This window comes from Schistocerca serialis, chromosome 9 (genome assembly GCF_023864345.2).
Source record: "Schistocerca serialis cubense isolate TAMUIC-IGC-003099 chromosome 9, iqSchSeri2.2, whole genome shotgun sequence".
In the NCBI taxonomy this organism is placed as follows: domain Eukaryota; kingdom Metazoa; phylum Arthropoda; class Insecta; order Orthoptera; family Acrididae; genus Schistocerca; species Schistocerca serialis.
This window is the reverse complement of record NC_064646.1, coordinates 194898828-194925730: the sequence shown is the minus strand read 5'-3', so window position 1 is coordinate 194925730 and position 26903 is coordinate 194898828.

Here is a 26903-nt window from a genome sequence, read left to right as displayed (position 1 = left end):
GAGACTGAAATTTAAGAGAATCACCCGGAAGAATCACTGTAGAAGGAACTGGAATATAAAAGTAGTGAGGAATGATGAGATTTATTTGAAATTCTCTAAGCCTGTAGGTACGGCTCATCACTTCGGCACTGCAGCTGAAGAGGAATGGACGTCTCTCAAAAAAGTCTGTCACACCAGGACTAACAAACATACATCCAAAAAAGATAACTGCAAAGGAAGTTTGGGTAACAGAAAAAACCTGAAGTGATCGACGAATGAAGGAGTTGCAAAAACGTTCAGGGAAAGCTTAGGAATGAAATAAATAGGACGTGCAGGAAAGATAAGGTGAAAGGATTGCAGGTAACATGTCAAGAAATCGAGAAAGAATTGTTCATCGGAAGAAATGAGTCAGCAATAGAAAAGTCAAAACAACCTTTGGTGAAATTAAAATCTAGAGTCTCAACATTAAGAGTGCAATAGAGAATTAAACTGTTAAACGCAGAGGGGAGAACACACAGGTCGGATGAGTACACTGAAGGCCTATATGAGGAGGAGGAATTGTCTGATAGTGTACTAGAAGAAGCAATGGGAGTCTATGAAGACAACAAGGAGATCTGTTAATAATAAAACCATTTAACTGAGATTAGGATGACTGACGGTTAAATAAGACAGAAGGGATACATAACAACCCTTTTTGAAATTTCTAAATTATTGAAGTAAATGCCAAAAAAAAACGACAGTGCAGTTTGATGTGTAGGATCCATGAAGCTCGAGGCATGTCATTAGACTTTCGATAAATATTATCCACACAATCTTGAAGAAAGCATGGGCATATAAGGGTGAGAAATATCGCATCATCAACTTAAAAGTACATGCGTCAAATTGCCTCCCAATAATATATGGAAAAGAAAATTAGGGGACCGTTAGGTGACGATCAATGTGGTTGTAGGAGAGGTAAAGGCGCAGAGGCAGTTCTGATAGTTGCGACTGATAAGTGAGACAAGACTTAAACAAAAAACAAGAAACCTCCATAAGAATTTTCAAACTAGAAAAGTTACCTGATTACGTAAACAGACAGTTCGTGCATACCGGGAATCAAGTAGCTCGACGAGTTTTGCCTGTTATCGACATTAATACTGGCAAGATAACGGTCCCACGAATTCAAAGACTTTCGGGAATTTTTTAATTTCAAGTTTAAAGTCTGATATCAAAAGATTTTTTTTAGTTTGAAATATCTACAGATTCACAGTTTTAGGATTTTTTCCTTTCCCTGTACAGTGAAGCCTTGCTTTTTGGCAGATTTTATGATTCTAGACTAACAGAATGTACCCCACATGTTTTGATTAACGAGTTTGCGAGTATCAAAACGTGTTGCTTAAACGGCCATTTTCTTTTGACTGTATTCACCTCGAAGCTAACGTTTATTACATCGCCAAGGCACGAGAGCACTTAGTATGTGACATGAGATTCAGTTTGATACTTCGACCCGTTACTGAGAAAGAAGGGGTCTAAGCAGACGGATGGACCGACTGACAGTTTGATAACAAATGACCACTTTTTCCATATGATTTAATGACAAATCAACAAATTTCGGATTTTTTCCTTCGGTTGCTGTGTGAACCCTTGCTTCTTGGCAAATTGTATGATTCTAGGTCAACAAAAAGTATCCTGTAGATTTAGATGAGTGAGTATGCAAGTATCAAAACATGTGATGTTAGTGGCCGTTCTTGTGATTGCACTACTTATAAGATTCAAGTTTTTTACATAGTCAAGGGACGGTGGACCTTCATATGTCACATTAATTTCTACTTGATACCTCTACCCGTTGCTGAGTAAAAGGGTTTTGAAAATTCAGTCAATCAGATGGAAATGGAAATGTCGTGTGGCTAGGGTCTCCCGTCGGGTAGACCGGTCGCCTGGTGCAGGTCTTTCAATTTGACGCCACTTCGGCGACCTGCCCGTCGATGGGGATGAAATGATGATGATTAGGACAACACAACACCCAGTCCCTGAGCGGAGAAAATTTCCGACCCAGCCGGGAATCGAACCCAGGCCCTTAGGATTGACAGTCTCTCACGCTGACCACTCAGCTGCCGGGGCGGACAGTCAATCAGATAAACGGACAATCAAGTGATCCTATAAGGTGTGCGTTTTTACCGATTGAGGTACAGAACCCAGAATGGTGCCACTTTCACGAAATTCTCAGAAAAATAGGAGTAAGCTATGAGGAAACTTGAGTAACACGCAATATGTACGGAAAGAGGGAACAATAGGAATGGAAGATCAAGAACGAAGTGCTCGGATTACTGCGCTGCCACACCTAAACTGCCACTGTTTTTGTATCCCAGACGGCCTGAATGAAAACAGCTTATCCTAGTTAGTGGGTGAGATAGACACTAATAGGCCAAAGGGGTTTCATACTATTATTCCAGCCAGTATCAGACCATCGGAAGGCATGGACTACGACCTTATTTCCAAGGAACTACTGATTTGAATGGATTCCGGAGGAAGGAGACAGAAATTGTAACACAAATAAAAGATTTAGAAATTACCACGAAGATATGTATAATGGAATTAGCATAGATCAACGTGTTCTTAATCGAGGGCAGCTTCAGCTGACGTAGACACAATCACAGAACGACATATAGGTACAGCATTCATGTATAGCTACATAAGTTGAACTGAGAACACCTCGGAGTGAGAATTCTGAGCCATGAGAACTAGGTTTCCGCAACAAAAGGGAGGTGAAGAATTCAGTGAAGCATACCGCATGGCTGGCGCTGCTGCTCTCCCGTGTTGTTGTTGTTGTGGTCTTCTGTCCTGAGACTGGTTTGATGCATCTCTCCATGCTACTCTATCCTGTGCAAGCTTCTTCATCTCCCAGTACCTACTGCAGCCTACATCCTTCTGAATCTGCTCGGTGTATTCATCTCTTAGTCTCCCTCTACGATTTTTACCCTCCACGCGGCCCTCCAACACTAAATTGGTGATCCCTTGATTACTCAGAACATGCCCTGCAAACCGATCCCTTCTTCTAGTCATGTTGTGCCACAAACGTCTCTTCTCCCTAATCCTCTCAACACCTCCTCATTAGTTATGTGATCTACCCACCTAATTTTCAGCATTCTTCTGTAGCACCATATTTCGAAAGCTTCTATTCTCTTCTGATCCAAACTATTTATCGTCCATGTTTCACTTCCATACATGGCTACACTCCATACAAATACCTTAGGAAACCACTTCCTGACACGTAAATCTATACTTGATGTTAACAAATTTCTCTTCTTCAGAAACGCTTTCCTTGCCATTGCCGGTCTACATTTCATAACCTCTCTACTTCGACCACCATCAGTTATTTTGATCACCAAATAGCAAATCTCCTTTACTACTTTAAGTGTCTCATTTCCTAATCTAATTCCCTCAGCATCACCCGACTTAATTCGACTACATTCCATTATCTTCGTTTTGCTTTTGTTGATGTTCATCTTATATCCTCCTTTCAAGACACTGTCCATTCCGTTCAACTGGTCTTCCAAGTCCTTTGCTGTCTCTGACAGAATTACAATGTCATCGGCGAACCTCAAAGTTTTTATTTCTTCTCCATGGATATTAATACCTACTCCGAATTTTTCTTTTGTTTCCTTCACTGCTTGCTCAATATACAGATTGAATAACATCGGGGAGAGGCTACAACCCTGTCTCACTCCCTTCCCAACCACTGCTTCGCTTTCATGCCCCTCAACTCTTATAACTGCCATTTGGTTTCTGTACAAATTGTAAATAGCCTTTCGCTCCCTATATTTTACCCCTGACACCTTCGGAATTTGAAAGAGAGTATTCCAGTCAACATTGTCAAAAGCTTTCTCTAAGTCTACAAATGCTAGAAACGTAGGTTTGCCTTTCCTTAATCTTTTTTCTAAGATAAGTAGTAGGGTCAGTATTGCCTCACGTGTACCAATATTTCTACGGAATCCAAACTGATCTTCCGCGAGGTCAGCTTCTACCAGTTTTTCCATTCGTCTGTAAAGAACTCGCGTTAGTATTTTGCAGCCGTGACTTATTAAACTGACAGTTCGGTAATTTTCACGTCTGTCAACACCTGCTTTCTTTGGGATTGGAATTATTATGTACTTCTTGAAGTCTGAGTGAATTTCGCCTGTCTCATACATCTTGTTCATCAGATGGTAGAGTTTTGTCAGGATTGGCTCTCCCAAGGCCGTCAGTAGTTCTAATGGAATGTTGTCTACTCCCGGGGCCTTGTTTCGACTCAGGTCTTTCAGTGCTCTGTCAGACTCTTCACGAAGTATCATACCTCCCATTTCATCTTCATCTAAATCCTCTTCCATTTCCATAATATTGTCCTCAAGTACATCGACCTTGTATAGACCCTCTGTATACTCGTTCCACCTTTCTGCTTTCCCTTCTTTGCTTAGAACTGGGTTTCCATCTGAGCTCTTGATATTCATACAAGTGGTTCTCTTTTCTCCAAAGGTCTCTTTAGTTTTCCTGTAGGCAGTATCTTTCTTACCCCTAGTGAGATAAGCCTCTACATCCTTACATTTATCCTCTAGCCATCCCTGCTTAGCCATTTTGCACTTCCTGTCGATCTCATTTTTGAGACGTTTGTATTCCTTTTTGCCTGCTTCATTTACTACATTTTTATATTTTCTCCTTTCATCAATTAAATTCAACATATCTTCTGTTACCCAAGAATTTCTACTAGCCCTTGTCTTTTTACCTACTTGACCGTTTGCTGCCTTCACTACTTCATCCCTCAAAGCTATCCATTCTTCTTCTACTGTATTTCTTTCCCCCATTCCTGCCATTTGTTCCCTTGCGCTCTCCCTGAAACTCTGTACAACCTCTGGTTTAGTCAGTTTATCCAGGTCCCATCTCCTTAAATTCCCACCTCTTTGGGAATCGCTCTCCCGTAGTACTGAGAAATACTCACGATCGTAAAACGACCGAAACGGCCATCGAATCCGAGCATCGTTATTAGCAATGGCCGAAGTCACTAACCGTCAAGCATTACCGTCACAGGGCGCAGCGTACCTATGGACAATAGACAGGCGCGGGCGAGACAGTAGCTAGTTGCCCCCAAGGAGATATTCCAGAGTGGGCTGGAGTAGCGATGCTCAGGGCTTTCATTAGCTGGTCAGCACTTCACACTAATGTGTCTACGGTTGAGATAATTACTTCTAGTGCCAACTTGCTGGGTGGTTAAGCGGCTAGCTGCCGCCAGCTGGGCCGTAGACCCGGTCGCTTCCTTTTTGGCCCAGAGGTGTCCTAACCTGACACAGCCTCGGCTTTTGGGACGGCGGGATATTCTGAGTTTGTGCGCGTCTCAAGACGAAGAAGACGCTTTGTTTAAACTTGAATCCTTTTACCGAGCCGGCCGGAGTGGCCGAGCGGTTCTAGGCGCTACAGTATGGAACCGCGCGACCGCTACGGTCGCAGGTTCGAATCCTGCTTCGGGCATGGATGTGTGTGATCTCCTTAAGTTAGTTAGGTTTAAGTAGATCTAAGTTCTAAGGGTCTGATGACCTCAGCTGTTGCCCCATAGTGCTCAGAGCCATTTGAACCATTTGAACCTTTTACCGAAAGCCGCCATTTTGAACAGTTCATAAATTCCTCTCAAAATGACGGCAGCCGAGATCTGTTTACAGATCTTTCTTCCTCTGTATGTGGGGAATTATTATTATAAGGTTTCCTTCGTTTCTGTATTTATTTAGTATCTTTAATTCGCGGTTGAATCTTTAGGTACTTCGAGATAAGACTGATGTATAGAGAAGCGGTTTGTTTCATATTCGTTAATCACTCTAGATTCATCTTTTGTTTCCGGTCTAGTGCGGCAGCCCACGCGCTCATCATTGCACACGGCGTTCTTCCGAGGGTTCGTGACACGATGTGTTACGTCACATACCGAAGGGTGTCAGACTAGGATGCAGTCTTTCACCCGTGCTGTTCAGTCTGTACATCAAAGAAGCAATGGTGGAAATCAAAGAGAGATCCAAAAGCGGGATTAAAGCTTAATGTGAAAGGCTATCAGTGATTCGCTAATGTGGTAAATATCCTCAGTGAAAGTGAAAAATAATTGCACGACCTGTTGAATCGAGTGAACAGCCTAATTACGGCAGAATATGGGTAGTAAACCGAAGGAAAGAAAAAATAATGAGGAGTAGCAGAAGTAACATTAGGTATAAACCTACATAATAATTCATGGCCATGAATTAAACGAAGTGAAGGAGGTCTAGCACCAGGGAAGCAAAATAACACACGAGATATGAAGCAAGGAAGATATGACAAGTAGAATAGGACAGGCAATGAGGGCATTCCCGGCCAAGAGAAGTCAATTAGTATCAATCACAGGCCTTAATTTGAGGAAGAAATTTCTGAAAAAGTACGTGTGGCGCACACAACTATGTAATGGACAGTGGGAAACTGGAACGAAAGACCATCGAAGCGTTTGAGATATGATACTACAGAAGAATGTTGAAAATTAGGTGGGTGATAAAGCAAGGAATTAGAAGGTTTTCTGCAGAATCGGCGAGGAGAGGGAAGTTGGAAAACGCTGCGCGAAGAAGGGAAAGGACATTAGGACATGTTGTAAGACATAAAGAATTAACTTCCATAGTACTAGAGGAATCTGCAAATGCTAAAACCTAGGGGAAGACAGAGATAGGAATACATCCAACAAATAATTGAGGGAGTAGAGTGCAAGAGCTACTGTGTACAGTGAGATGAAGAAGTTGACACAACTTAGGAATTCTTGGTGTGCCACATCAAACAACTAAAGTGATTGATGATTAAAAAAAAAAGAGCAGGAGAAAGGAAGCTTAACTGACGACAGCACGGTCATCCGATCACAGAGATGTGTGGAATAAATTTGCCTAATTCTGAAAACGGTGGACACAATAAGACAGGACTTTCCTTACATTTTTTCTTATTTTTTCTTCCAATTAATGTTATCCTCGTTACCTAAAATATGTAGTTAGCATGTATCTCAATGATGCACGTTTACATTTTCTGTAGCGTTGTTATTATGCCCAGAGAGAAAAGTGCTGTTGTAGGAAATGAGAGTAATGGCGTGAATATTCATGGACATCGAATGTACGAAAATGAGGCTTTGAGCCACTCAAGAACTATCAGTGAAATACGTTTACATAGATGGAGTAAGGAATGTGGCATCATGCGTGATTAAGGCTGGTTAAGGCTGTTGAGCTTCTGCAAGCGATTTATGAGCATCGAGGAGTTGCCATATATGCTGTGAATGATTTAAGAATCGGGTATTTCACGGAATTACTGTGAAGAGTGATTCATTTAATAACACTTTTTCGAAGGCATAGCAAATGTAATTGCATTACGTGTCTCTTCTGTCTAATTAAAGGGTATCGCCCTTACAATTATACAGCGTGTGTTGCGGTTAAATTTGACAGAAAATCTGGTGTTGTGCATAAATTACAAATACTAGTCTCACCTAGCCAGTCCTTGATATGATGCTCCAAGTTTATTTCTAGTTTCCAGAAAATCTGTTTGATTCACCGGTTTGTTGCCCAAGTGCATCAGTAATCATTTTTAGTAAATGCTCCCGTAATATGAAGAAAGCCAAAGTACGACAAGGCAGAGACTGAAGATAGATCACTCACCATCTTCATGCGTCACGAAATGGAGAAATTTCTGAGCATGTTACTTATCGCAACGGAAAACTTTGCCAGCAAAAGTGAACAAAAATAAACTGAGGCACGTGTACATATTCAAATCTCAAACACACTTCCTTCTCCAAAGTAGCAAAAACGAAACTGTTTATTTGGGAGAAAACTCGCAGTCGAAGGATGGGGATTATCTGATACTTTTTGTAAACTAGTATTATGTGTGTTTTACATTGCAAACAAATGTATGTTATATGTTATATTGTGAGAAGAGCCTGCAACAGGTTTAATGAGACCTTTATAAATAACAGGGCAAGTTATATACAGTAGACTCTTGCAAAAAACCAATTAAACAACGCTTTCGCTATAGTCGTGCAGGTACAACAGGCCCTTACACAGTGTTGCTCTTTTCGTTCAACGCTCTGCCTCACGTCTGCGGAGCCCCTGCCACTCAAATTAAGTGAAAAGTTATCGGGACTGGATTTCCAACAGCTAAAGATAGTATTGCAAACATGAGCCGACAGTACCGGCATCATTTTTAACAACGAGAAGGGAACAGATTTACAATGGCAAACGTAAACAAATCCGAGGTGGTGATATGAAGCGTTAGTGAACATACTTCAACGATATAACGGCGCTGTTTCACCATGCCTTGTCCTCTACTTACTTTCTATTTAATACTGAATATTTTGAGCAACTTGACGGTGTTGCCATGGGCAGTCCTCTGTCCCCTCTGGTAGCAAACTTTTATATGGAAGACTTTGAGGAGAGGGCTCTCGATTCGGCGATGTTGAAACCAACAGTCTTCTGGCGGTACGTGGACGATACCTTTGTAGTGTGGCCTCACGGTGAAGAAGAGCTTTCACGGTTTTTACAACATCTGAATTCCATCCACACAAACATTCAGTTTACGATGGAAGTTGAAAAAGATGGTTGCCTACCATTTCTGGACGTCGTGGTTAAACGCAGGGTGGATGGGTCATTGGGGCATTCGGTCTATCGAAAACCCATGCATACGGATCTGTACCTGCAGGCGTCAAGCTGTCATCACCCGTCACCAACTATGGGCGTCCTTCGAACGTTGGTGCATAGGGCACATGTCGTGTCTGATAAAGACAGCCTTGCAGACGAATTAGAGCACTTGAAATCGGTATTTCAACATAATGGATTTTCTGCACATCAGGTCAGTACTGCTTTAAGGAGGAAAAAACGTGACCACCAACAAAATCAAGAGGATAAGGAAGTGTTTAAGTCCAGAGCATTTCTCCCATATGTCGGGAACATTTCATCGAAAGTAGGCAGAATTTTAAAGAAACATCGTGTGAAAGCAATCTTCCGGCCACCTACAAAGACTCGTGCTCTTCTGGGCTCAGCCAAGGATGATCTGGGATTACGGAAGGCTGGAATTTATAAAATACCTTGCGAGTGTGGGAAAGCCTACATTGGTCAAACCACACGCACAGTACACGACCGTTGCGTTGAACATGAGCGCCACACTCGCCTTTTACAGCCCAGTAAGTCGGCCATAGCCGAACATTGTATTTCCACAGGACATACTTTGGATTATTCGGCCACGAAAATCTTGGCCCCATCGAGATCCTTCTGGGATTCAGTTGTGAAGGAATCCGTGGAAATACGTTTAGCGGATAATCTCATTAATCGTGATGGCGGCTTTTTATTGAATAAGGCCTGGGACCCGTTGATTTCTTTAATTTCAACCAAAAGAAAACTTTTTATGGGTCCTGACACGTCGAGCGACAAGTAATTTTAATATTGAAATTTAGCATTTTATTGTTTTGGACACGTCTGTGTGCATGTTTTACTTTTTTCACGCATTCGATTGCGCTCCATAGATGCAGTAATATTGTAGAGGGCCTTGGAATCGTCAGGTGTCGCGTATGCTACGGTAACTTGCGCATGCGCGCCTGCGGCACTTTTACGTATAAATAGAGCGACTTGCACTAGCAATCTCCATTCGAGGGTTGGATTCCCTCACTTCCTCATCGAGGACTCGCACTGCATGGGCTACTCTCAGCGTGTATCTTCGACGTGGAAGAGCCCCAACCGTGCTTGTCGCGTTGTTGCCCGTCTGCACGCCGTCACTGCTGCCCGCCGCCGCCGCCGCCGCCGCAGCCGTCGCCGTCGCCGTCGCCGTCGTCGCCCGGCGCTTGCCGCCGCAGCCGCCGCCGCCGCCGCTTGGTCGCCGTCTGTCGGTGCTCGCCGCTTCCTCTTCTGCCGCCGCCACCTGTTCGCCGCTTCTTCAGCCGCCGCCGCCGCCGCCGCCGCCGCCGCTGTCGCCGTGCCTTGGTGCTCACCGCTTCTTCTGCCGCCGTCTCTCGGTGCTCGCCGCTGCCGCCGTCTCTCGGTGTTCGCTGCCGCCTGTGATCATGGACGCCCCAACTACCACCATCATCTACACCTCCCCTTCACCTGCCCCCACTGTAACGTCATGGAGTGCTTCCTCTGGGATTCACCCATCTCATGCACCTCCCCTACTCACAGTCTCCTCCCCATCTATCTCCTCTCCATCGATGTATCCCCACCTGTATGTCACTCCTGCTCCTACCCCTGCTACTGCCCCTGCTGCTTCTCCCGCTCCTGCCTCTGTCCCTGCTCCCAACCCCCCTCCCCCTCCTGTCGCCCGCCGAGACGACTTTCCCCCTCTCCCCCCTGCGACTACCGCTGCTTCCCTTGCCAGAGTCTCCGCCCGCCGCGCCACAGTCGCCGCCACAGAGCGCCCTACCCTCTCATCCGGTGCTACTGCCTCACAGGAGGGCCCTGCCTCCCACCACCTCCCCATCCATCCAGTCCCTCATCCCTCCTCCCAGGCAACACCCGCCAAAAAATCTTCCAAACGGCCCAGTGGCGACCTCTCCTCTACTCCTTCCTCCAAAAAGCCACTGCCCGCCCCACCTCCCACTGACCCCGCTATGGATACCACCCCACCTCCTTCCTCGCCAGCCCCCTCCCTGTATACCTTTGTCCTAGCCAACTCTGATCCGAAATTCCTGGATGCCCGCACCCTCACCCTTGAAATCCGGAAGTACATCCCCAGTGCACCCATCACCCAACTTATCCCTCGCAGAGACTCTGTCCTCATCAAGTCTCCCTCTCCGTCCTTCCATACTGATCTCCTCCAGCGCCTTCCCTGCATCACCTTTGGGCCCCAAGCATCCCTCACCCCATTCCTTACATCCTCCTCTCCTCGTCAACCCCAACCGCCTCGTCGTCCGCCGACCCTCACTGCCGTCACCACAAAACTCAGCCCTGTGGTCACGGAGGCTGAGGTGTTGGTGGAACTGAATGCCCACCCCTCCCTGGAAGTCCGCTGTGCCCGCCGTATTTACAACTCCTCTGGCCCTACTTTCCTTTATCTTTACAGAGTCCGCCTCCTCCATCGACCACCTCCTCACACAGGGAGCCCTGATTTTCAACCGCCGCCACCCTGTTGACCCATCCCGTTCCCCTCCTCAATCCTACCGCTGCCAGCGTTGTCTTCTGTACAATGACCACCTCACCCAAAACTGCAAGAACCCACCCACCTGCCCCCTTTGTAAAGCCTCCCACTTCCTCAAATAGTGTCCCAACCTCGCCTCCCCCCCCATCCTGCAACATCTGCAATGGACCTCACCCCACCTATTCCTCCAAATGCAAAGCCAAGCCCCCTCCCACCAAACCTGAACTCACTGTCCCCGTTCGCCCCATTGACCCACCTATCCACCCTAACAATTCCCTCCGCCCTCCCCCTACAGCAGAAGACATAATCCGGTTCCTCACCATCGTCCTGCAGAACATCCACCCCTTACAGTGCCCCCACACACTCCAGCAGATTTCCTTCACTGCCCGCTCTGTTTTCCACTTAACCACCTACGCCACATACTCCCACAACCAGGCCCACTTTACCTTCACCCGCCTAGACACCCTCATTTAAGCCCCTCTCTCCCCTTCCCACACCCTTCCCACACCCAACCCCATGGCTCGTCAACAGTATCGTCTCCTCTACCTCAACATTCGCTCCCTCCCTGCAAACAAATACCTCTTCCTGCATACCCTCTCCCAGCACCAGGTCGACTCCTTCATCCTTAATGAAACCTTCCTCCAACCCCACCATGTGGTCCGCATCACCCCTAATCTCCTTCACCGCACTGACAATCCCCTTCCCCTAGCTTGAGGTGGGGTCGCTATCGGCCACCTCAGGCATCTCCCTGTCCGGCCACAACCCCTCCTCAATGACCCAACCGAACACCTTCTCCTCAGCCTCTTTTTTCCCTCCCTCACCGTCACCTGTGCCACTATCTATATTCACCCCGCAGCTCCTCTCCCCTTTGACTTCGTTTCCCATGTTGACCGTACCTTCTCCACCTATGTGATCGCCGCTGACCTCAACATCCACAGCCGTGACCCTGCCACCCTTCGGCGGTGGCATCAGTTCCTTGCCACCCTCCATGGTGACCTTGTTCCTCTCCCACAGCACACCCGTCCTGAAAGTAACTCCACCCTCGATGTTATCCTCGCTTCCCCCAACCTCCTTGGTCGCATTGCCGTTGATGTCTTCGATCCCGTCGGTAGTGACCATCTCCCTGTCCTTCTCACCATCTCCTCTAACCGTCCTGCCACTGCAGCCACCCACCCACCTGCCCCTCCAAAATCTGTCCATGACTACCACCGTGCCAATTGGGATGCCTACCGGGAATCCATTGCCTTACAGGTCGAAAGCCACCCCCTCACTTTCCACCACCCTGACGACATCACCCATGCCTCTTCCTTCCTTCAGAAGACCATCACTGAGGCTGTGGAGGCTCATGTCCCTACCAAACTCATCCACCCTCACCGCCCTATGCTTCCTCCACAGGCCGTCCTTCTTCTGCGTGAATCCCGCAGGCTCTACCGCTCCTTCCTCCGAACTCATGACCGGGATACTCTCACTCGCCACCGGCAATTACAGCAACATCCGGAACCTCCTTACAGCAAAGAAACGCCGGGACGCGTCAGACATGCACACGCCTCAACTATACCCTCCCTGTCAACTCCTCCAAGTACTGGTCAGCCTTCCACCGCCTTACTGGTAGCCATCCCACCCCGCATTACCCCATCCTCCATGACGATCGACCCTTTCCTGACAACCTCAGTAAGGCTAACCATTTTGCTTCCCACCTGTCCGAGGTCTTCTCCATTCCTGACGATCCCCATTTTGATTACTCCCTCTTCCCCACTGTCCTTGACCGCACTGACACCTCTGTCCCCCCGCTCGCCCCTAGCTTCCAGTACTTGGATCGGCTACCCCCCTCCGACATCAACACTCCCATCACCATGCAAGACATCACCCTCGTCCTCCGCTCCAAACGAAACACCGCCCCTGGTCATGATGGCGTCACCTACCGTCACCTCAAGGAATCCCCTCCATCCTTCCTGTCTGTCCTTGCTACCCTGTACAATGTCCCCCTCTCCACTGGATTTTACCCTGACCTGTGGAAGACTTCCCGTGTCCTGCTGTTCCCTAAGCCTCACAAACCCCCCTCTGCTACCTCTTCCTATCGTCCCATCTGCCTCACCTCCATGTTCAGTAAGGTCTTTGAGGCCATCCTCTCTCGCCGTATCCACCGCCACCTTAACCAGCACCGCCTCCTTCCTCTTACCCAATGTGGCTTCCGGCCTTCCTTCTCTGCTGACGACCAGCTCCTTACCCTTACCCATCTTCTTTCCCTCCAACTTAACTCCCGTCGCTCTGCTATCTTTGTTTCCCTTGATCTCCAGAACGCCTATGACCGTGTCTGGCATCCCGGGCTCCTTTTCAAACTCCAGACCTATGCTCTCCCCATCAACTTCGTCCGTCTCGTTGCTTCCTTCCTCTCCCATCGTCCCGCCTATGTGACTATCCACAATTCCAACTCCCGTACTTTCTACCCCTCTGCCGGTGTGCCCCAAGGTTCTGTCCTTTCACCTCTCCTCTATCTCCTGTACACTGCTGATATGCCCAAACCTCCCCCTCCTGTTCATCTTCTCCAGTTTGCTGATGACACCGCCTTCCTAGCCCTTTATCCTACCCTTCAACGGTCCCAACGTACCCTCCAAACCCACCTTGACAAATTCACCACTTGGTGCAACCAGTGGTTCCTCCGTGTTAATCCCTCCAAGACCCAGGCGATCATCATAGGCCGCACCACCCGCTCCTTCCGCCTCCATGATTTCTACCTCACCATTTACGGCCGTCCTATCCCCCTCACTCCTACCCTCAAATACCTTGGCCTCACACTCGACCGCCACCTCACCTGGACTCCCCATCTCCTTTTAAAAACAAAGCTCACAACCGCCTTCGCCTCCTAAAACTCCTGTCCGGCCGGACGTGGGGTCTGCATCCTTCCACCATCCTTCACACCTACAAATCCATGATCCGCCCCATCCTTTGTTATGCCAGCATTGCTTGGATTTCCGCCCCTCCCCGGTTCTATAAAGCCCTCCAAATCCTCGAACGCCATGCACTCCGCCTCGCCTTCCGCATCCGCCTTCCGTCCCCCACGCGCATCCTCTATGACCTCATCCCCTTCCCCCACCTTCTCCTTTTCATTGAACACATCCGCACACTATATATTGTCCGCCGCCATGATTCCCCTCACCCCCTGGTGTCTCCCTTCCTCTCCACTCCCAACCAGTTGACGCGCCTTTACCGTTGTGTCCCTCCCTCTCTCCATCTCCACACCCTCCATCTCCTTTCCCAACACAACTTCCACCATCTTCCACTCCCGGATGATGAGCTTCGCCCTGACATCTACCCTTCCTACCAACTCTAACCCCCTCTTCCTGCCTCCTCCTCAGGGCTCCCTCTCCTCCCCCTCCCTCCTTCTGAGCGGATTTCCCCTCCTACTCCCCGTCCATCTCTTGTGCCTTCTTTCAGTGTCTCTGCACTCCCTCCTGCCCTGTCTTCCCTTTTCCTCTCCCGCCCCATGTGTCTCCTGCCTCTTCGTGAACCCACGGTTGCCCCTCCTCTCTTCATCCCGCCGCTTCCCCAGCTGCACCATGCTCTCCCCTCCTTTTCCATCCTCTCTGACCTTTCCCTCGGCAGGTCCCGCCTGGTAGTTTTATTCTTCGTCGTGTGTGCTCCAAGTGGGTTTTAAGTGTGTTGTTTCGGAGTGTTTTTAATACTGTGGCCAACTTTTCACCTGTGCATGCGCATCCAGTGTCTTCTCTGTGTTTTCAGACTCGCCAACTGTGTTTTTTAACTTTCTGGTGACTTTTTTAACTGTTCCCAATGAACTTCCACATGACAGTGTATTTTTACCTCCACTTTCTCCCTTTACTCTGTTTTATGTTCCCCTTTTTTATCTCCTTATGTATGTATTAACTTATTCTTGTTTTAGTTATCATGTCACTCGGCTGAAGAGCGGCGGATTGTGCTGCTGACAGCCCTCCCCTGCCCACATGGGGCAGGGGCATGAAATCACAATAAAGGGAAAAAAAAACTAGCAATCTCCAGTGTCAAACACTCGCCTGAAGGTGGCTGTAAGGTTGTCAGCCGAAATATCGTGGAAAGAAGTCGATGAGATCCGGCTGCAATCTCGAAATCTTGTGGAATATTCGATACGCCGGGAAAACTTCAAGAGTCAAATTTTAGAAATGTTTGATGAAATAAAAGAAATTATTCAGATAGTGAAGGGAGACGAAAATTTAATAGTCATGGGTGACTGGAATTCGATAGTAGGAAAAGGGAGAGAAGGAAACATAGTAGCTGAATATGGATTGGGGGTAAGAAATGAAAGACGAAGCCGCCTGGTGGAATTTTGCACAGAGCACAACTTAACCATTACTAACACTTGGTTCAAAAATCATAAGAGAAGGGTGTATACATGGAAGAAGCCTGGAGATACTGACAGGTTTCAGATAGATTATATAATGGTAAGACAGAGATTTAGTAACCAGGTTTTAAATTGTAAGACATTTCCAGGGGCAGATGTGGACTCTGACCACAATCTATTGGTTATGAACTGTAGATAAAAACTGAAGAAACTGCAAAAACGTGGGAATTTAAGGAGATGGGACCTGGATAAACTGACTAAACCAGTGGTTGTACAGAGTTTCAGGGAGGGCATAATGGAGGAATTAACAAGAACGGGAGGAAGAAATACAGTAGAGGAAGAATGGGTAGCTTTGAGGGATGAAATAGTGAAGACAGCAGAGGATCAAGTAGGTAAAAAGACGATGGCTAGTAGAAAACCTTGGGTGACACAAAAAGTATTGAATTTAATTGATGAAAGGAGAAAACATAAAAATGCAGTAAATGAAGCAGGCAAAAAGGAATACAAACGTCTCAAAAATGAGATCTACAGGAAGTGCAAAATGGTTAAGCAGGCATGGCTAGAGAACAAATGTAAGGATGTAGAGGCTTATATCACTAGGGGTAAGATAGATACTGCCTACAGGAAAATTAAAGAGACCTTTGGAGAAAAGAGAACCACTTGTATGAATATCAAGAGCTCAGATGGAAACCCAGTTCTAAGCAAAGAAGGGAAAGCAGAAAGGTGGAACGAGTATATAGAGGGTCTATACAAGGTCGATGTACTTGAGGACAATATTATGGAAATGGAAGAGGATTTAGATGAAGATGAAATGGGAGGTACGATACTGCGTGAAGAGTTTGACAGAGCACTGAAAGACCTGAGTCGAAACAAGGCCCCGGGAGTAGACAACATTCCATTAGAACTACTGACGGCCTTGGGAGAGCCAGTCCTGACAAAACTCTACCATCTGGTGAGCAAGATGTATGAGACAGGCGAAATACCCACAGATTTCAAGAGGAATGTGATAATTCCAATCCCAAAGAAAGCAGGCGTTGACAGATGTGAAAATTACCGAACTATCAGTTTAATAAGTCACGGCTGCAAAATACTAACGCGAATTCTTTACAGACGAATGGAAAAACTAGTAGAAGCTGACCTCGGGGAAGATCAGTTTGGATTCCGTAGAAATACTGGAACACGTGAGGCAATACTGACCCTATGACTTATTTTAGAAGCTATATTAAGAAAAGGCAAACCTACGTTTCTAGCAATTGTAGACTTAGAGAAAGGTTTTGACAATGTTGACTGGAATACTCTCTTTCAAATTCCGAAGGTGGCAGGGGTAAAATACAGGGAGCGAAAGGCTATTTACAATTTGTACAGAAAGCAGATGGCAGTTCTAAGAGTCGAGGAGTATGAAAGGGAAGCAGTGGTTGAGAAGGGAGTGAGACAGGGTTGTAGCCTCTCCCCGATGTTATTCAATCTGTATATTGAGCAAGCAGTAAAGGAAACAAAAGAAAAATTCGGAGTAGGTATTAAAATCCATGGAGAAGAAATAAAAACCTTGTGGTTCGCCGATGACATTGTAATTCTGTCAGAGACAGCAAAGGACTTGGAAGAGCAGTTGAACGGAATGGACAGTGTCTTGAAAGGAGGATATAAGATGAACATCAACAAAAGCAAAACAAGGGTAATGGAATGTAGTCGAATTAAATCGGGTGATGCTGAGGGAATTAGATTAGGAAATGAGACACTTAAAGTAGTAAAGGAGTTTTGCTATTTGGGGAGCAAAATAACTGATGATGGTCGAAGTAGAGAGGATATAACATGTAGACTGGCAATGGCAAGGAAAGCGTTTCTGAAGAAGAGAAATTTGTTAACGTCGAGTATAGATTTAAGCGTCAGGAAGTCGCTTCTGAAAGTATTTGTAGGGGGTGTAGCCATGTATGGAAGTGAAACATGGACGATAAATAGTTAGGACCAGAAGAGAATAGAAGCTTTCGGAATGTGGTGCTACAGAAGAATGCTGAAGATTAGATGGGTAGATCATGTAACTAAAGAGGAGGTATTGAATAGAATTGGGGAGAAGAGGAGTTTGTGGCACAGCTTAACTAGAAGAAGGAATCGGTTGGTAGGACATGTTCTGAGGCATCAAGGGATCACCAATTTAGTGTTGGAGGGCAGCGTGGAGGGTAAAAATCGTAGAGGGAGACCAAGAAATGAATACACTAAGCAGATTCAGAAGGATGTAGGCTGCAGTACGTACTGGGAGATAAAGAAGCTTGCACAGGATAGAGTAGCATGGAGAGCTGCATCAAACCAGTCTCAGGACTGAAGACTACAACAACAACAGGCAATCTTGGGCGAACAAAAAGTTAGACATTCAACTATACAAAGAAGGTCTTCTTCTTTAACAGCTGAGTTCTGACCAAAATCCAGCAACTTTCAGCCTCTTGGTTTTCATGGAGCCCAAATCGATTTCAAGTTCTGTATTTAAATGCAGGATCGTCCTATGACATAGGGTCAAAAAGGGATAAAAACCGGACAAGTGCGAGTAACAGTCGAGCTCTGAGAGTTCCGTACAGACTTCATTACAGGTACAGATAGTTCGTCTATACATTACGAGTAGTGAGTTCGCGAGTGTAAAAATATGTGTAACATAAATGGCCGTATAGTTTGATTGCTTAACTTTTTTATAGCGGCAGGTGACCAAACACCCTAGTACTTGAAATATATTTCATTGTAATACGTCTACCCATTCCTGAAAAAATTGTGTCTTGACAACGGAGTGAGGTACAGAACCCTAAATACTATCTATGTAGCACAGCCGTTTACCTTCAAAGACCTTTTGAATTACAGACACACGTGAAAATTCATGCGGAGGTGCTGTTATGGTGTGTTCATGTTTTTCATGCAGGGGGCTTGCACCCGTTGTTGTTTTGCGTGGCACTATCACAGCATACGCCTACATTGATGTTTTAAGCAGCTTCTTGCTTCCCACTGTTGAAGAGCAATTCAAGGATGGCGACTGCATCTTGCAACACAGTTGGGCACCTGTTCATAATGCACGGCCTATAGCGGAGTGGTTACACGACAATAACATCTCTGTAATGGGTTGGCCTGCATAGAGTCCTGACTTGAATGCTATAGAACACCTTTGGGACGTTTTGTAACGCCGACTTCATGCCCGGTCTCACCGACCGACAACGATACCTCTCCTCAGTGCACCACTCCGTGAAGAATGGGTTGCCATTCTCCAATAAACCTTCCACCACCTGATTGAACATATACCTGCGAGAGTGTGAGCTGTCATCAAGGCTAAGGGTGGGTCAACACCATATTGAATTCCAGCATTACTGATGGAGAGCGCCACGAACTTGTAAGTCATTTTCACCCAAGTGTCCTGATACTTTTGATCACATAGTGTATAAGTAGCAATCGAAGTGTCACAAACTATAGAACGTTAATTACATCACCGAAAATTGTTCAAAAACGTTCAAATGTGTGTGAAATCATATGGGACTTAACTGCTAAGGTCATCAGTCCCTAAACTTACACACTACTTAACCTAAATTATCCTAAGGACAAACATACACACACACATGCCCGAGGGAGGGCTCTAACCTCTGCCGGGACCAGCCGCACAGTCCGTGACTGCAGCGCCCGAGACCGCTCGGTTAATCCCGCGCGGCACCGAAAATTGATTGGGCGAGAATTTGGACCAGCATTCATTACCATACCAAAGCCATGACGACTGAAGTGATGCTACATGAAACAGTGAAATGAGTGCACACCCATCCTAGTGATGATACGTAACATGAGAGTATTGTGAAACGTGGCACATTACAGACACGACGGCATGTAAGTTCTTGTAAAATAAATATATTTAAATCAGCAATTTAACTAGAAAGTGGATGGTGTTCATAAAAAGAATGAAGCCCCAAACTCAATGTAGTGAAATCTTGCAGCTGAGTGCCAAATACATTAGTTACCCTTTGTTCATTACATATTTAATACTAAGAAAACGGTGACAAAAAATTTCATAAACTATCCCTCCGGGCAGCAATGGAAGCTTAAAATCGTTTTTCAATGACTTTTACAACTAACATTTCTGCACGCTTAACATATTCGGGACATCCTCCACCTAGGAGACTGATAAATATTGATTAATTCTTGTCAGATTAATCCCAGAAGAAGATCTTATTTATTTCTTATATTTGTTTAATGTAATTCTGGAATCCATATCGCTGTTACTTCAAGAAAGAAGAACTCTGAGAGTAGACTCAAACGCCTTAACGGCCTGAAGGGAGACGGTTTGTTTCACATCTGAGAACTATTTGTTTACGTTAATAACGAAAGTTACACCACGTTCAGAGCCGATATTAAACTGTAGGTCCAACCTATAACTGGCAGTATAAGGTATTTCAGAGGTCGGTAGAACACCATGGCGCTACGTACAAAGCGAGCACATCTAGTAATGCCCTGTTTTTTAACCACCATTTTGCTTAAATGTTCGGTTTTAAAATATTTACATTACAAATAATTTACATTATTTTTTTACTTATAGGACCGTTGTACACTGATTATTTTTGTTTTTGATTTATGCCTCTTAAACGTAACATTAGGTGTCATCTCTTTAATGAGAACAAAGTACTTCAGTAAATTGTAACACCTGCACTGATTTCGGGACACGAGGGCTAACAGGGATAGAATCAGAATGAGATTTTCACTTTGCAGCGGAGTGTGCGCTGATATGAAACTTTCTGGCAGATTAAAACTGAGTGCCGGACCGAGACTCGAAATCGGGACCTTTGCCTTTCGCAGGCAGGTGCTCTATCAACTGAGCTACCCAAGCACGACTCACGCCCCGTCCTCACAGCTTTACTTCTGCCAGTATCTCGTCTCCTACCTTCCAAACTTTACAGAAGCGCTCCTGCGAATCCTGCAGAACTAGCACTCCTGAAAGAAAGGATATTGCGGAGACATGGCTTAGCCACAACTTGAGGGATGCTTCCAGAATGGGATTTTCACTCTGCAGCGGAGTGTGCGCTGCTATGAAACTGCCTGGCAGATTAAAACTGTGTTCCGAGCCGAGACTCGAACTCAGTTGGTAGAGCACTTGCCCGCAAAAGGCAAAGGTCCCGAGTTCGAGTCTCGGTCCGGCACACAGTTTTAATCTGCCAGAAAGTTTCAGGGATAGAATCTGTTGGTCGCCCAGATTAATGACTGAGGGTTGGGGTGGTCCTTCAAGGAATGCAGATATAAGTGAATTGGCGGGTTGGTATGTTCAGATATTTAGTGTGAGAGAAAACAACGCTGAACAATTGGGGGTTAGGGATAGGAGTACATTGCTATGGAGACCGGATCTTGCCTAAGAAGAGGGAATAAGACGACTGAAAGCGAAAGGAGAGAATCACGATGTGAAAAGGACATAGGGAGGAACAGGTTAAATTTGATATGAAGTACGTATGCCAGAGCGTAATTAACTGTATAGAAGGGACTGGCGGTTGAAACTGCGTTGGAGAATGACAGGTTGATATCGGCATGACGTAATTTGTTTGTATTGACTACGCAGGATGCCAGGATTGATAACAGTGGGGCAAGTAGCTGTGTTGTTGGAGTCAAGTCTGCATGACGTATTGGACATACAGAGATGTTTAAATGCGGTTGAAGAAGGAATTGAATCGGCGAGGGATTCCATTACTGGATAGTGAGTCAAGTCTGCATGACGTATTGGACATACAGAGATGTTTAAAGCGGTTGAAGAAGGAATGGAATCGGCGAGAGATTCCATTACTGGATAGTGAGAGAATATTTTAAGGAAGATGGAGTTGAAACCGTATGCGTATGTAGGTGAGTTAATCGGCCGCCTAGAGTTGGCACGAGCTGAGGTGAATTTGCATGTATAGCTAAACGCTAATTCTAGGCTCCAGGTTTGTAGGCCCGCCCCTTCCTAGCTGCGGGAATTTCCCACAGCGTGCTGCGTAAAACGCCTGCGAGACCCCGCCGCTCACTCGCACAATGCACACATGCGAGACAGTTTCCTAGGGTGCGGACAACGCAGTGCCGCAGCGGGCTCCGCCTGCGAGAAACGCTTGCGTAATTCGGGAGGAGTTTGTCCCAGCCAGCCGGTGTGGCCGAGCGGTTCTAGGCACTTTAGTTCGCGCGACCGCTACGGTCACAGATTCGAGTCCTGCCTCGGGCGTGGATGAGTGTAATGTCCCTATGTTAGTTAGTTTCAAGTAGTTCTAAGGGGACTGATGACCTCACATGTTAAGTCCCATAGTGTTCAGAGCCATTTGAACGATTTTAGGATTCTGTCCCGCGCATCGCAGCGATTTACTTGGCCGGAGGAGCGGGGATAGTCGAATTGGGCACCAGCGAGACGACAGCTCCACTGTTTTTTCCGTGCGCACAGGCAACAACAGACAATTTTTAACAGAGTTGTTATAGAAACTGTTACCAGAATGTTGGCTGACCGCTTATCTGCCTCAGACGATGAGCAACTTATCGAACTGGTTTCGGATAAACAAATTTTGTGGAATATGGCAGACGCAGAGTAGAAAAATCAAATAAAAAAGAGACTTAATTTGGTCAGAAATCGGAAGGAAAATGAATAAAACTATTCGCGAGTGGAACAGGGCTGGAGGGACCAGATAGTGGTACCGAAACTACCTTCCGCCACACACCATTGGGTGGCTTGCGGAGCATGATGTAGATGTCTTTTACTATCGTAAAATGAAGAACAAACCGCCTTCAGTCACAAGTTGCGTTTATTTATTTTATTTATTTATTTATGCATTTATTTTACCTGGCAAGATTAGGGCCTTCAGGCCCTCTCTTACACCTGACCAGGCATACTCAGATTCAACAAATTTCATTTTCTACAGAACATTAAGGACATATAACATGTTATACAGTATTAATGTTAAAGAAAAAAAATAGAGATTATAAAAGTAGTACAATGATAATTACAACAATCAAAAAATAATTATAACAATCAAGAGTAATAATAATAATAATAATAATAGTAATGACTATGTACATGAAAGTAAACATATTTCTCTTTTATGAATGTCAGTCCTATTGCTAGCTGGGAATTTTCTCGTTATATTCTTGCAACTTGTGAGCTATTCTCATCAAGCAGAGACATAAGACGATAGAATGGGGTGAAAGAGATATACTGCACTATGCATTTCAAGCCCTGGAGGCTCATCTTCAGGTGCTTTTTAGTGATTTACATCAGGTTTTTTTAGTTGTTAGCAGTTTAACATTGTATGATGTCTGCTTCTGTTGTGTAGTTGGTATACACAATATACATCTTTAATTTTGCAGTACATACTGGGATATATACATAGTCACACAGTTTTTCGCATATTGTAGTAGCAGAACGTAAACATGCCACAGATTCTCGTTTATACAGATGTCCAATGTAATACATTTTGCCGCTCGGTTGCAGGACTTACTTCTCAGTTTATCTTCAACTAACGAAAGAAAATAATGAAAATAGTTTAGTGTGAATCTGAAAAAGGCCGTAAACGTCTCTGCATCGTCGAACAAATGTTTTGTAACTAAAATTTTATATGCTCCTTCTTCTTCACGATGCAATTCGTCTCACTGCATTGCGCTTCGTGGGTACTCTTTCCAACACACACAGTCCTCCTCCTTCTCCTCCCCCTCTTCCCTTACTTCCATTACTTTCGTAGTGCCAAAATTATCAGTTTTTACCTCGAGCACTGCGCTGCATGTTTGGCCTTCGCTGCCTCCGCTGCTACTGCCGCGGTACACTGCCCCGGGCCCAGCAGCAAGCTCCTCACAGCGCGCGGGAAACAGCGTCGCGCCAACGAACCGCACGAAGCTGCTCTCGTCTAGGAGAAACCGTAGCATCCACCGACTTACAACAAACCGTAAAAATTATTTCTAACCTTTCCGAAACTTTTTCTCGCTTTCACCCGCCATACGTTTGTCGCTTACTACATTTTGGACGTTGATTTGGTAAAAGTTCCTCGTCGGACGTTACATTTTAATTTATTACTCCACTATTACCGACGCTATTGGTGAGAACTTTTGCAGCCGTTATCGACATATGCTACTTAAGATCCCCTGCTATGCCCTCAGGACAGGACAGATAGTTTAATCTGTGGAAAAGGGCCAAAATGAGTGGCTGTAAGTTGCACTCGAACGTAGTCCGCCCTGGTAGCTGAGTGGTCAGCGTGACAGACTGTTAATCCTAAGGGCCCGGGTTCGATTCCCGGCTGGGTCGGAAATCTTCTCAGCTCAGGAACTGGGTGTTGTGTTGTCCTAATCATCATCATTTCATCCCCATCGACGCGCAGGTCGCCGAAGTGGCGTCAAATCGAAAGACCTGCACCAGGCGAACGGTCTACCCGACGAGAGGCCCTAGCCACACGACATTTCCATTTTTTTACTCGAACGTACTACTTTATTCATTTGACAACATTACACTAGAAAAGAAAACATTAAAAAACAGAGCAAGAGAAACATTAATTTTAGTACTTAATTCCTGGCTAAATGCGCCATTCAGTCTCACGCCTCATGGGCAGAACAACTTTAATTTAAAACCGGCTGAAGGCCAGTAGCTTAAGAATCGAAACAGAAATTTGAATTTTAAAAGACCTTATCCTAAAATTTCTTTAAATCAGGCTGAATACCCAAAGAAAGGGCAAAACGACTTTAATTTAAAATCAGCTAGAAGCCATACATAAACAAACAACAAGGACAAATAAGAAAAGGCAGCACACCAAACGGCGCTCAGAGGTTTCCAAGGGTCGGCCTGGAATTCTAACATTAACGCTCGCTTGGGTGAGACAGGCTGTCGGCCCAACAATATTCAATCTGACGGCAACCCAACCGACAGACAGTCAACGGACCAAGCGACAGGTATAAGTTCCGCTCCATCCCACCAGCACACAAGAGGGAGTTCAATGGAACAAAGCAGAAGGTATCGTCGCCCACAACGAATTACACGTTCAGCTGTTGAACTACATGCCGTGCCAGACAGCAACAACACGATGAGGAAAATACACTGCCTGAATTTACGTCAATGGCCACAAGGCAGAAGGTTCCGCTAGTGCACTTCAATTAAAGAAAAAAACAAGTCACGTTAAACTCCACAGGAGGGCCGCTAGAATATCGGCAACTTGAAAACACACGTTGTTGCTCGCAGGAATGTCCCAACAGCCCGCAGCGAAATTCAAACGACACAATGTGAACAGCTGGGGCTGGCTGGTTGATTATGTAAAGACTCAACTTTCGTGTCGGGGATCAGTGAGCCACGGACCTCGTGCAATGAGAACAGCACCACACACTCTGACCTCGCGTGGACGCCACCAGCGGCCGCAGCCAGACATTCACCATGGAGACTTCCTTGCTGCTCCACGCCAACCGACCAACTGCCCGCACATGGGACTGACAGAAACTATAAGTGCGAGGCCAAAGATAGTACAAGGGTGCGAATAGCGATACATGCTGCTGCTGCCAATCGCGGAGAGAGAGGCTAACAGCATAATCGAGATAACTGCGGGAGACTAATCACAGAATAGCCACCAAGGTTTAATGCAAGCCATAACACGAGCCAACCACGGCTCACTACAGAAGGCAACTATAAGATTACGGTGTTGTACGACACTTACAAGGGGAGGCCGCCAATTGTAAAATTCAGATTCGATTCATACTGCGCATAATAAAAGCTCATGGCCAGAGGTGTAATGTGGCAAAGCACCAAGATGCACTTCTCAGCCGTTGTCGAGAAAATCGACAGTTAAAAGAAACCGTTGCGGTGAAATACTCTCGACGATTAGTGACTTACTACAGCGTCGTGGCGCAGCGGTAAGCGCTCGGGTTCGTAATCCGAAGGTCGCCGGATCGAATCTCGCGCCGTGCAATATTTATTTAATTATTATTTTTTTGTAATTCAAATATATATATATATATATATATATATATATATATATATATATATATATATATATATATATAAAGTATTAATGAATTGCTTATGCATGTTGCTGAAGGCGGATCGCTCTCCAATTGTACAGCCTCAATTTTTCCGTTTTTTTTTAACAGGGACGTCCGCACTGATTTTCGACAATGTTATAAGTTGCGCTAGGGACCCCATCTACCTTCTTTCGAAGTTTGCAGGCAACTACGCTGTTATGCGGCGGCTCGTTTCGGCCCATTCAACATCTGTCATTCAAGTGTAACGAGCGAGTAACGGAGTTTATATTTCGTACCTGCCACAGCAAATTTGTGTTCGTGGGGTCTCTATTCTAATTCGAACGTTTGACTTACGCTGTAAGTATTCGTTTCGGAATATCGTTTCTACGACTTCCGTTAACTATGCGTGGTTAACATTATGAAGACAATTAATAACATTTGTGAAATACAACTTCGTTTGCGGAAAACATAGTGATGTTCGAAGTCGCCAGTTTTTCCACGACAAACGACTTTCAACAACTTATTATATGCATAATTGTTGCAACCGATTTCCGGGAATTATATATTTGAATTATAAAAAACAGATATTAAAAATAAAGGTTACATAGCGCGAGATTCGATCCGCCGACCTTCGGATTACGAAGCAGAGCGCTTACCGCTGCGCCACGACGCTGTATTGAATTATGAATCGTAGAGAGTATTTCACTGCAACGGTTTAACTGTCGATTTTCTCGACAACGGCTGAGAAGTGCATCTTGGTGCTTTGCCACATTACACCTCTGGCCATGAGCTTTTATTATGCGCAGTATGAATCGAATCTGAATTTCGCAATTGGCGGCCTCCCCTTGTTAGTTTAGGAGATACGGCGTAATAAATATCGAGAAGCGCGAAAAATTAACTTTTCTTAAAATCTTAAATATTTATCTATTTCAGTGGCACAGAATTTTCATTGAGTTAAGAAAAAGGTATCAGGAGGTAGTTCTCGTATCACTCTGTCACGTGCAGTTGTCAAATTACAAAAATAAGAAGTTTCATGCTTTAGGTTCTGACGCGCACCGTGCCGCGTCTAGGAAAATGTTTCACGCAGCACCCTGCGACCCGCATCGCACAGCGAAAGACGCAAGCGTATTCCGCAGCATGCTAGGACAAATTCCAGCAACTAGGAAAACTTAGTTTAAGGTACGAAGACGAACAGCTTGTCCACAAATGGGCCGAACCCCAGAAGAGTGGAGTTGAACCGTGATCGCTCGCCTAGCAGAATGCGAAATGCTCCAACTGTCAAAAGACGCTTTTGTCAAGCAGGCATATATCATTGTTTACACAATATTTAGCGACAATCTGTTGCCATTTAACTTGAGGGCTTTGGTGCAAGATTGTTGGCTTATTTATTTACTAATAAACCTTTATTTATACACAGACGAAAAAAATCGCTACACCAAAAAATAATTAATGTAGAGTAATGAAATTTTGGGACTGTGTAAGTCCAAATAATATATTTAAGTGATTAACAGTGCAAGATCACAGGTTGGTGTAACTGTGAGATAAG